General features: G+C 34.3%; 1 pseudogene; it reads right to left on the bottom strand.

Moving 5' to 3' along the window:
* Nucleotides 1-3,667: 3,667 nt before the first annotated feature.
* LOC109453079 (RNA transcription, translation and transport factor protein) overlaps nt 3,668-13,640 on the bottom strand; it is a 125,708-nt pseudogene continuing 115,735 nt past the window's right edge.

Here is a 13,640-nt window from a genome sequence, read left to right as displayed (position 1 = left end):
GTACTTTCAAGTACATTTGTAATTTTCTGTATTTTTCTGTATTTTAAAATGTCTATTAAGTCATTTGTTATCACCATCCCCACTCAGCTTCAGAGACTTGTAAATGTTACGTTTAAATGTGATATAATGCTTAGACTTGTTTTAAGAGAAATGCCATGTGTTATTAATGGCAAGTAGTAGCTGACAGCATATATTATGCTTTGGGGATTACATTTGATTTACAAAGCCCAAGAACTCTAAAGAAAATGTGTGGATTTACAGCATTTGGATAGTGAGCTGTTTCTAAATTTATATGATACTCCAAGGGGACATTTTTGTCTAATATGTAACATCCATGAAATGTTTAAGAAAAGTTCTAGATCTTTCAGATTGAGCAACATTCCCTTGGGGTATTGTATAAGTTAATAAATACCATGATTAAGAATAGAGTGAAATAATTTTATTGAAATTAAATTTATTGGAGAAAATTCATCTCTGATATTGTACAGAATGATAGGAGTTCTATCTTTTTACGTAATGATGCCCTTTTAATGTTAAGTTATGGGTTCCAAAAATTTTAACCATAATGACTATGCAGTTTTCCAAAACCAAAATTGTGTTATTACCCAGTACTCATGCTTTCCTTCTGCTTTGAGATCCATAGGATTTTTACATATAAAGTGAATCATAGAATGTCAGACTTTGATGAATCCTTAAGATTATCCAGACCAATATACTCATTTTCTAATTATAAAACCAAGTCTTCCAGAGATTATGAAAGGTACATGTATTTACATTCAGTGAGTTACTAGTAGAGGTGACTATATGACACAGCTGTCAACTCCCAAAGTAAGGTCCTTTCCATTCTCTATACCTCATTATCAAACCCCCTGCTTATCTCAAGCCATTGAAGAGGATCCAGTCTTACTAACGTAGAATATTATCTATTAGAAAAAACTGTCATAAAACAACTTTATTTTTAATGAAATCCCAGTATAGGAAAAAAGGTTAACTCCCATATTAAATATTTTTTAAAGAAAACCACAGAGAAGTCAAGTGTATTCAGGTTTGCTTGGGACAATCCTAGTTTGTTCCTATGATCCCAGCCTAAAGGTTAGGCGCTCGTACTTTCTCAGTCAAGTAGAGTGCAAAGTCATCATGTGAGTGTTGGGATAGAGTTGTGATGAAGATAAATGAGAAAGGATAAAATAGTGTTTATATATAGTAAGAAAGAGCTTCCTAAGGGCACAGAGTGAGATTAGCAGGCATTATTGACTAGTCATTTGAGGTGTGTTATTATTTAAAATTAAACCTTTGAGACTGATTGCGTGATTTTTTTAGAGGATAGTTGACTTCACCTGTGATTGAGGTTCACCAGTTAAGTGTGATGGTAAAAAAAGAGGGGCTAATTGTTTGAGAAAGTTTGAAATAGTTTGACTATAATAAGCAAACCATGAAATCAATTCTGGAAAGGAGAGAAAATGTAGAGGTCACTGCAATGGATATTTAGTTGATAATGATAATGGCAGATGATTATTTCAGTAGTGAGTGGGAAAGATGGGAGGTGGTGGTCCAGGGCATTTATAAGTAGTGAAGTTACCAGGGATAACAAAAGTGAGACTAAAGGAATTAGTGTCTGTGAATCACAAGTTTACAAGTGATGAGCACAAGATGTCACTGAAAAACCAGTGGCTAAGTCTATACATTCATTATAGCCAAGCAGAGGGTTTGGAAGCACTACTGAGCAACAGAGAAAACATCTGGTCCATGCCAGCTAACCTCTACCTTGGGGCCCTGACATTAAATAACAGTAAAAAAACAGTCTCCTCTTGATAATGCAACAGCCAGGTAGTGTCCTTAGGAGCAGCTGTTCATAAAGGCCAGAAAGTAGAACATACGCAGAAATCAATGATAGAGCAGAGTTTGCTGCTAACAGATGTGGGGTTCCACATGGCAGAGAGCAATGTACGAGGTGGTCAGAGTAACAGGATTCTGAAAGTCATGGTCATGATACAGAGTAATTCTGCAGCTGTACAAACCCCAGCAAAATAGGGTGCGCCCCACATAGAACACTGTATTTAGGCAGGCAAAGCCTGTCTCATAATATCAAACACTAGACATCATGGAATTTATCCCTAGGCTACATCCCTGATTCTCAAAAGTATCCATTTGTGTTTCTTTTCTTTTCCAACTAAAATGCAGATTAAAATCAGTAAATTAACGGGGAAAACATGAAAATAAATAAGCAAAAACAACAATAAATTAAAATAGCTAGGAACCTGACTGAGGGAGAGCACAAAAAAATAAAGAAGGAAGTCAGGATGTGTGAGAAAGAGAAGGAAGGGGGAAAGGGAGAAATGAAAAAAGAAACAAAGGGAACAAGTACTAAAAATAATTACATGTCCATTGTAAATTGGTACACTAGCTAGAAGCCCTCTTGACACCTGTCCGACAGTATCTGGGGTAGTATTGTATTCTTATTGCTTTATGTTACAACATGTTGGCTCTTCATAATCATCTTAGGACCTTCGAGATGCTATAGAATTTACACATGATTTTTAGTAGATGTCCAAATCACCAGGATCCATCTTGCACAGGAGCAAGATGATACTCCCTCGGGTGACAGAAATTTTAGTAGATGTCCAAATCACCAGGATCCATCTTGCACAGGAGCAAGATGATACTCCCTCGGGTGACAGAAATGTTCTGTATCTTAATGAGGTTCCTGGTTGTATGCATCAAACAATATACTATAAATATATGAATAGTTTGGTATGTAATTTATAAATCACTTAAGTTGATGAAAAATACTGATGCCTGGATGCTAACCCCAGAGGTTCTGATTTAACTGGTTCTGTGTGCCACTTTGGTATCAGGTGGTTTAAAAGCTTTCCAGGTGATTCTAGTTGAGAACAACTGCATTCAATGATTTCCACCTCTCCTCAGGAATGGAAGTCTCAGGCTGTCAATAGTTGAATGCAGTAATCATAAATATACTCAGAGAGATAGTCCACAAAGTTATTGCTTTGAACCAAAATACATGTGGTCATGAAAGCCAAGAAAACCTGAAGAAATATTCTAGATTGAAGGAAACTAGGAAGACATACTAAGAGAGTGCAAATTGTGATCCTGGCTTGGATATTTTTGCTGTAAATGAAACAAAATATTTTGGGGATGATTCAAAGTTCTCTGGGTGATAAATGTAAGAACATCCTTTTATTATTCTTGCCACTGTTTATCAAACATGTTGTTTGTGGATATGAATATATTTAAATAATGTAATGAATATATAAGTGTAAAGAATTTCAATTAGTTTATAATAGTAATTCTGGATTGCTTTATTTTCTGTATTCTAAATTTGAAACTTTGATCATTTAGTTCATGTAGAAAAAAATTTAAGACACATAAAATTTCCTGCATTTTAAAAATGTGATTAAAATTTCAAAAACACACAAAAGTAGAGAGAACTTAAAATTTAAGTCCCACAGATTTCTTCCTCCGTTTCTTTTCTTTTTTTCCTCACTTTCCCAAACTTTATTAAAGAAATAGCAATGATGATAAATCTCTAGAACATAATCATTTTTGGATGCTTCTTCCCTCAAAAATGTGGCATTTGATTTCCAAACACGTGCCAGAGTGTACATAGTTCTTCAGCAGTTGAGATGCTGAAATCCTAAAATACTCATCTTCAAACTTTCCCCCATCTGTGATTTGTCTTTGGAAGGGCAATAATTGCCTGAGCAGCTACTATGGATTCGTTAATTTTTGTCTGTAGCTCTCTGAGCTCTTCTATATGCAACAATTGCAGAATTTGAGCAGCTTCATTAAGAACTCCATCTTATGTATCAAAAACAAGCATATGATTGTCTAAAGCAACAGGCAAGCCTTCTTTTGTTTGATTTGCTTTAGCAGCTGCATGCTGTGTCAGATGCTCCTGGATCAAAATGTGAATTGCCATCCAAATGCACCAATGGGTCTGCATTATTAGCATTGTCAGCATTGTTTGAATTCTCAGGTACCAAATCCTTGTATTTTTCAGCATTATCTCCATATTCAAGTTTAATAGCTAAATCTAGAAGCCAGTCAATTGCTTCTTGTAGAACTTGAATCTTGAGAGGACAATTAACCTCTCTGATAGGCTTTTCAAAGAGCTCGGCCAGTCACTGCTGTAGATGTTTCCTAAATTACTTCTGTGTCCAGTGTTGTAGTGTCTGATTTTTTGGTCTTCAAGCCCAACAATACAGTTTCTAAATTCTGTTTCATCTTTGTAGTTGAAGCCAGCAGGGTTGTGGTAGCGCAGGGCCTTCAGCTTGCGTGGGAACCTAGTCCCGGCGTCTTTGTCTGGTTTCCTGGGCTGTGGGCTTGCGGGGCGGAAGAAGGTGGGAGGTGCGGGCAGCCCAGGCACCTGTGACACGCTGGAGAGGGCCTCTCCTGTTCTTTGCACTGCAGACAAACAAATAAACATGGCAAATTTGTTCCATTGTTCAGAGCTACTAGTTCATTTATTTTAAATTTTGACACATTTCAAACTTACAGAAAATTGCAAGAATGAACTGCAAAAAAGAGAGAACCATGTGCTGTCTTTTGAGAACTAAGTTCCCCTGTGGTGATGTTGTAGAGCTGGCCGTAAAACCCTTACATTACTAGGTTGAGGTGTGCGCTCTATAGTGCTAAATGAAATTTGACCAACCCGAGATAATCCCTGCATCTCTCTGCATAACTTTATACTGAGAAGAACTTGGGCACATTGCACCATAATTTACACCAGCTCATTCGGCTGTAAAATCCCTAGACTTTTATGAGTAACTCCTAGACTTGGCCTATTATAGGTTCATCCAACGGTGCCCCTGGAAACAGAATAGTAATTCTATATTACCTTTTATGATGGTGTTCAATCTCACCTATTACCTCAAAAGTCAGACTTGAACTGTTTAGAAAATTAAGAGTTGATAGCAGTTCTTTTTTATTATAGCAATAATTATCACATAGCACATATTAAGTATCCAGTGAGTACTGAATAGTTTGATGTTGACACTGGTGTTCTTTCTTCTTGCTTTTGGTAAAGTCTGTAGCTATCTGAGTACTGCATGCTTTTCTTTTAAATAAACTCCTTTGTGTATATACAGTTAGTCAGGCAACCTTTAGAACCAAATATTTTTCCAGAATAATGATATAAAGTAGTTAGTGCATGCAACAAATCCAAATTACACTTTAATAGTTTTTCTCATGTTTTTCTGTGAAATACAAACCTATTATTTGTTTTTACTCTACGATTTTTATAATGAGTCTAATTTAGTTCATAGTTTCTGCAAACCAGAAACCAGCAAGCTTTTGAAGATCACTCGTCCTCCTATACCCTCTGTATCCAGTCATTAAAGTCTGCCAACACTGTTGCTTCAATATCTCTGTAATATGATTACATTTTTATACCCACTGGCTCTTCATAATTTAATGAATAAACACTAAATGGTACTACAAAGCCATTCATAATCTGCACCCACCAGTTTTTCCCAGTTGTGCCCTGGTAACCAACACTGGCTGACTCGTACATGCAGTGGGTTTTTCATGCTGCCTGCCTTGTGTAATCTGCTTCCTGTAGCTGGAAGTCAACACCTGTCTTAACTCCATTCCCTCCATGTCTGCCCTTCATTCTGTGAAATGCTCCCTCATCAATCAAGATACAGCTTAGGAATCTTCTCCTTTACTTGCCTTACCTGACCCACCCATGAAATATGACCATATTTCCTTTATAAACACCTCTGTCTTAATAACTGTCTCACAGTATTGGAATTATGTCTTTGCATGCTACCCCCACCTCAATATACGTATATACATTTATATGTATACATACATACATGTGTATATATGTGTGTGTGTGTATATATATGTGTGTGTGTGTATACCGATGTGTATATATCTATGTGTAAATATGTATGTGTTTATGTATGTATACACACACACACACACACACACAAAGGGTGCCAAATAATGTATACACATTTTAAGAAAAGAAAAAACTATTAAAATGATAATACTCAATATATACTGGTAATACATGTCATGTGTATCCATTTTTTTGGCACCCCCCAGATATATATTTATATATCCCTCTGAGGATAAATGCCTTCCAATTTGTCTTTGTGGCTCCAGAAAAAAGTAAGTGCTTTACCCAGCCTGTGTGCTCAGAAAATAAGTGATTGCATTAATTTAGAAAATGGTTATTAGAAAAATGAAGGGGAATGAAAAAGAATACATTGAACCTCATTAAAATATTAATAGAACCTGAAAAAAAGACGGAAGGTAGAGAAAACTCAGTTCATTCAATAGGTAACTCCTCAGTGCAATTTTAATTCCAATGCCCAGATCTTCATCTTTTATTTTTCTTTCAAGAAATTTAAAAAATTAATACCAATGATAGTTCAATATTGAAAATTTTGATCGTAAGTATAAGATGCTGCAACGGACCATCAGTTCTATGGGAGTATTATATTATAAAACCCATGTTCTCTTGAAGAGCATTATATTATGATATAAATGTACAGTTAGGAGCAACTAAATATCTGTCCAAATTTACCTACTTTTGAAACACCACTTACAATAATTATTTTCCTATTCAGAAAATATCAATTGTTAATATATATCAAGCAATTACTCTGTTCTAGGGATTATGCTTTGTTTTGCTTTATTTAGTCTTCAAAATAGCCATGTGGAATAGATACTGTAATCATCCCCATTTAACGTGAGGAAGCTGTAAATTAGGGGTGTGAAATATATTTCTTGGGTTCATAGAGCTTGTGTAGTGCTGTGCTATTTTAACTGGGTGATGGAGCTCCAGAGTGCTTGTCTTTAAGCACTAAGACTCTAAAATGCTGCCTAAATATGCCTGTGTCTTAAGAAAACTATATAAAGTATAGATCAACTTTTAACTTTATTGCTTATTAACAAATATTAAGCTATTTGTGGCAATTGCATTTTTTTTTTCAATATTTCAACTAGATAGCTTAAAGGTTTTCCACATATTTCTAACTTTATTTCCCTTAAGATTATTGGGCTGAAAATGCATAGATCTTCCTTTAAAGTGTGTATGTGTGTGTGTGTCATTTTTACCTGACAGATAAGGTAATATATAGCTCTAAACAACTATATATCTATTTTTGGAAATATGTTCTCAGTTGATTTACGAAAGGTAAATTAAATATACAATTTTGGCATTTAAATGTCAACCAACGCGTACCATATTTTTATCTCTTATTTACTGTCTCTTAACATTTTATAGCATCTTTTTGTGCTCATAATTTTATCTATAATTAAACCTCATTAATCTGAGAGTGTAAGGAATGAATCACGGAGTTTCTAATTCAACTGTTAATGATAAAAAGACTTTCAAAATCTTTGACTCAATCAGAGACCCCATGCACTGGAAACAGTATATACGATTCACCTCGCTAGTTAATAGAGAATGTCTAAAACGTGTTATGCTATTTTATGATTTTTTTTTCTTTACAATTTAACAAGTTCGTCTTATATAACATGTAAGCAAATGAAAGTAAAATGAGATGATATAGGAACATTTGTGACAACATGGATGGATCTTGAGAAAGTAATGCTGAGAGAAATAAGTCAGACAGAAAAAGCAGAGAACCATGTGATTTCACTGATATGTGGTATATAAACCAAAAACAACAAAAGAACAAGACAAACAAATGAGAAACAGAAACTCATAGACACAGATAATAGTTTAGTGGTTGCCAGAGGGTAAGGGGGGTGGTGGGTGGGGGGTGGGAGATGAGGGTAAGGGGGATCGAATATATGGTGATGGAAGGAGAACTGACTCTGGGTGATGAACACACAATGGGATTTATAGATGATGTAATACAGAATTGTACACCTGAAATCTATGTAATTTTACTAGCAATTGTCACCCCAATAAATTTAATAAAATAAAATTAAAAAAAAAAAAGTAAAATGACTATACATCATGTAAGTTACAAAATGTTATGGTCAACTCAGACTTCTTTGTGGCTATGATTGAGATTATTTATCATCTATAGCTTTTAAGTCAGAAATTATCACTTCAAGAATAGGAGACTGAGGGAGTTCTACACAATTTCCTCTCAGGTTTATTATGTGATGGATTTAGTGTCCTTGCCTTTATATTTTATACACAGATTCCATGTTCTAAACAAATAGGTAAAGCAATGAAAACTATATTTTCTCTTACCCCAGAGCTGAAAAGTAGGCTTCGGATCCTATATCAGTCAATATAGGCTGCAATAACTCCAAAATATCAATATCTTAGAAATATCAAGGTTTATTTCTTTCCTACACTCTGTAGATGTCTGTCATTGGAACTACCTCTTCAAAGTTTCTGCCTGCAAATACCATATATCACTGGCACTCATGTTTCATTGGACAGAGCATGTCTTTTAAATCTACCTTATTAAGGTAACTGTAGTGATCCAGTATGCATAGAAATAGAGGAAAACTAGATATCATAAGTACCAAGATAGTAGGGAAGGACATTTTTGTTGTATTTTCAGGTTCCTTCTATTAGGTCGATTTTACAATTTTTGTTATTTCCATAGTTTTGTTTCCTAACATAGTTTTGTTTTTGCTTTCTAAAAGTATATATTGTTGTTAACAATATGTTGTCACATTGTACTGTTGCAAATCCATTTCTTCTCTCCTATTTTTGGACTGCTCAGTAGTTATTGAAGACCTAGGAGAAACTCGGGAGTGTTACATGTTTTTATAGAGGATAAGGATTTTATTTAACTTAATTATTTTAAAAGATTACTTGCTGCTCCATATGAACTGAAATTTATTTAATGAAAATAGTGTTTTAATAGCAGTTATTTGCTGTTAATTATTATTTATAAGGAACGGATGTTAGATACTGAAAAATCAGCTAACAATGTCAAGCAATATCAAAAGAATGACGTCATTAAGACCATACTAAAGGTTCTGATAATGGAAAGAAGCAAATATAAGATCAAAAGAGGATGAGCACAAGAAAACAACTTTCTTTCTAGAGTCCAATTTTGAGGTTAAGAAAGAAGAAAAACAAATCCAGGAAATGTCAAACACTACCCAAAGATCTACATAAATAGGTACATTTAAACATCATCATCTTCCTCTTACTGCAACCTCTTTGGAACTTGAGACCCTGAGGCTTTTGTGTTGTGTACTACTCTCACATCAGTACAGATCTGCGGAAATGTCAAAAAATAATTTTATATTAAGATACTTCACTATTACATCAAATACAAGGACTGAAAAAATAAATCCAATTCAGTGAAGAAAGTTGCACATTATTTCAGTTACATCAAATCACTGCTTTGCTGCTTATAATGAGGCCTGTGACAATGCACCCTATGAAGAATGTGCAATTCACTTACCTTTCTTGAGATGCTGAAGTTACTTGCCCACCTAGATCAGAGTCTTCACACAAGGTTGAATTACTACAAACTAGAGGCAATGAAAAAATAAAATAAACTTTCAGTTCTATGAAGATAGATATAAATGTCCCTATGAGGCTCTTAAACATGCTTACCATTTCAGATATATTTTGCATTATTTCCTATACAATATGAATATTATATTAATAGCTACAGGGTTTTAAATGTATCATGCATGGCTAAGAATACAATATGAAGGAATGAAAAATTAAAACATTAAACAAAACAATATGCTTAAATCTCTTTTCTATTACAATATTACTTTGCTTAATTTCATTGAAACTCAAGTCATGCCCCTAGCAATAGACCAAAGACAGTATTATTTATTTAAATATGACAGTGTGTCATATTTAAATAAAATTGTATTTGAGAATTAATGCATAGTTTGACCTATTTACAAGAATAAATTTTATTTTGAGCTATAATTGTAGTGCTAGTAGGTACAGAAGAAAGTGCTTTGTAAATTAAGATGCATTATGTTATAGCATGTTATTAATAAAGGTGATTACATATGTATCTATACTTATCTTAATATAAAATTTTATTTCGGAGTAAATGTCATAAATATCAAGTATTAATAAGATTCCTATAACAGTAACATTGGATATTGCAGGACATTTATCTCCCTATGCAGATCCACACATACCTTTTTTATTGAAGTCTCTGAGTGTTCAAATAAGAATATAGTGTATTTGGATAATAAGCTATTGCCATTCTAGACCAATTGCCAAATATTAAATACACAGGACAACTTAAATACCTATCTATCTATCTATCTAATTTTCAAGATTTCTGTTTCCTGTGTGGGTATCTATCCATCTGTCTATCTATCTATCTTCAGGTGAGCCTGTTCTTTTTTTTAAGTGTATGAATGTGCATACTCGACAGTTTCTTGAAAAAACACTTCTTGAAGACTTGAGATCATTGTAACTTGAAGTTCATGAGTTCTTATAAACTGTCAGAAGTTACAATATCATATGGACTGTTTTGCCACTTTTATTTTCTTTGTGCCAATATAGATCAATACAGATCAATAATATCTTTTGATATTTATCTAAGTTAAATTTAAAACATATAGTTCCTCTAACAGGTTTCACAATCATCTTAAATTATATATATGTAAGTTTTATTAATAAAGGCATGTATTTTTTAAAAGTTAATAACTATAATATTTACATTAATTTAAAAAAAGCAAAAACAACCCAAAAAAAAGCCTTCCTACTAAATAAAATCTGCTCAATTATGTGTATTGGAAAAATTATCTTCTTTTATAGTCTTCTTACTTCAAAGAGATTATTCAAGAGAAAATGGAATGGGTAAGAAGCCCAATGAGAAGTAATCTGAAGTGTTGCTGTGAAAGAATACTGCATTCTAAGAGAAATACTACATTTGTAGAAACTAAAGTACGAATAAGACACATAATCTAGGTAATTAAATATAAAATATATACATTATATTAGGACAGCTTATTTACAATTTCTTCAGAGTGTTTACTCTGTGTTGGCTTGAAAATGCCGTCTTTTAAGAGAAGGGAGCAAACGGTAAGATGGCTGAGAATCCAGGCCTTGGGGTTCAAAAAAGAGGACTAAGGCACTCAATAGACTAGTGCCACTAGAGCCCTTCGTTATTACCAAGGCCAAGATGACAATCAAATAGCTACAAAAAGACACTTCCCATCAGGTAGTAAAATATTATAGCAGAGATGTCTTATTTGAAGAGGAAGTTATCCAGAACACTTGTCCCTGTTTCTAGGTAAGGCCAGTTTATTTTATACCTTCTTCAGTTGATTTTAAGGTTTTTTACTTGAAGGTGTCAAGCTTGAAAATAGAGCTATGAAAGGTTTTAAGTGACTCATTACACTTGCTCCCAAAATTACCTATCAATATAACCATTTCCTTCTGTGGTCTCCAACTCACTGTTACAAATAAACTCCAACTCAGAGCTATTAAGTCCGGGGACCATGTTTAAAACATTGTATTGCTACTACTGAGAACAGTGGATGGCACATCTCAGGGTCCTAGGCACCGCCTATCAAATAGTAATAACCCAGAGTGCATTCACTTTTGTTCCTACCTATTCACCTAAGCATTTCTCTATTTTCTTATATTCTTGTTTCTAGAGTCCCTAGAATGTCAGAGATGCTCAACGTTACTCTCTGTGCTAAACTGGAGCATTCTTTTTGCACTTCCATTGGGTGTTGTCACTTCAGTTATATCCTAACATATTTTGTCATGTACTCTGCCAGACATTGCTTCCATCACTTGCTAAAGACCAGAATTTCTAATTAGGCACCTGATCACCACCAGATGTTGCCACCACTGACAGAAAGACATCATCTAGAAACACCAAAGTAGACAGGCTTATACAAATTATAACTTTTATCTTATTAGCCAGATGGCCCTATTGTTCAGATCTTCCCCTCCCTGTAAAACCAAAAACCATTAATAAATAATAGATTATCAAGAATGGCATTTCACCAACATGAATATGATTGATTTGGGGGAACATTTTCTCATGTTTTGATGTTCTTGTAGAATTTTAGCTTCTAATACTCACTAAACTGCATCAGTCTAGGGTATATCTTCTGACAGTTTAGAAAGGAAGAAAAAAATAGATCGGCATTTTCAAAACTGGTTGATTTGAAACACAGTAATAGTTGCTTGACATTCATATGATATAATACAATAGTTGACATTTAAAAAAAATAGTCTTTGGTGATGTAACTTTGTGAATCACTGTGTTATTATATACCTCCCTCCTGGAAAAGTCAAAGTATACACCAATATAATAATGTTTGTTTCTAAGATTTCCTCCAGTGAAAACATCCATTGACTTTTAATACAGCATTTCCAAAACTTACTCGAGTATGGGAAATATTTGTGAATCATTGTTTCATGGAACAGGTATTGGCAAATTTTGGCTTAAAATAATGATGGATTACTCAACAGTGGCTAGTATCAATAGATAACAAAACCAAAACTATACAGTTTCTGGAGTGGCTGGTTAGCTCAGTTGGTTAGAGCGTGGTGCTCGTAGCACCAAGGTTGCTAGTTCGATCCCCACATGGGCCGCTGTGAGCTGCACCCTCCTTAAACAAACAAACAAAAAACTGTACAATTTCTACATATAACCCAGGAAAAGGTGAAGTTTCCCATTATAATTTTCTATAGTTACAAATATAACAAAAGGGATCTCTCCATAAAATTGATGAGGGAATGTAAAGAACTGTATACGTGTATGTCTTGTAGAAGAAAAGAGCGTAAAGAGAAATGAAAGTCAAGGCACATTTAATGCAGATGTTTGCCCCTATTAGGTATTTAAAATACACATATTTCATTGGAATAACTTTTTCTAGAGATGAGTAAAAGGTCTTGAAAAAGGAGGTAAATTAACTACCTTAAAATTTAGGGGCGGGGGTGGTGGTAAGGAGAACATATAGTATTTTATCAGATATTTATAAGATATTTTTTATCAATACTGAAGATGTATTGAAAAGTATGAACAAAGACTAAAGGCCGAGAAAGAGCAGAAATTATTTGGCCTTTTCCAAAAGAGTATGGCAGCAAATGGAATCAGTAGCAGATACCTAGAAAGTTAGTGAAGCTCAGATCATGTAGTCTTGTTTACCATCCAGAGGTATCTGTTCTTCATCTTCAAGGCCATGTGAAGAAACTTGGGATTAGTAGAACATGATCATGATCATAATGATTTGTAGAAGGATCATACAAAAAACATCAATAACTGTAGTACACAAAGGTAACCACTGAGAGAGGAATTGTGGATTGGGAGTCTATTGAAATAGTGACCCTGAGGGAGCAGAAGTCCTCGATCTGGGTTAGTGAATGCATGGATGATAGTACCATTGGAGAAGGAAGAGTTAGGTGGAACAGATTTGAGGTAGAACAGTTACATTCAGTAAGATCAGGATCAACTTTTAGTATCTTGTAAAAAAATATAGATGTGACTTGCCATTATTTATTTCTGTGTCTTGAAAGCAAGGTGAGAAATAAAAGATGAAGATACAATGTTAAGCATTACTAGTACATAGATAGGCAGTGTGTCACTGCATAGACGAGAAGCTAGTGGAGACGTGGTGATATTGAGAAGGAGCCATCACAGAGAGAGAATCAGAGCAGAAAGCTATCAAGAATAGAGAATTGTTGTAGAAGATGTGTTGTGAAGCCACCAGAGCAGAGGGGTCAA

This window comes from Rhinolophus sinicus, linkage group LG04 (assembly GCF_036562045.2).
Source record: "Rhinolophus sinicus isolate RSC01 linkage group LG04, ASM3656204v1, whole genome shotgun sequence".
NCBI lineage: Eukaryota > Metazoa > Chordata > Mammalia > Chiroptera > Rhinolophidae > Rhinolophus > Rhinolophus sinicus.
This window is presented reverse-complemented; position numbering and strand designations above follow the sequence as displayed.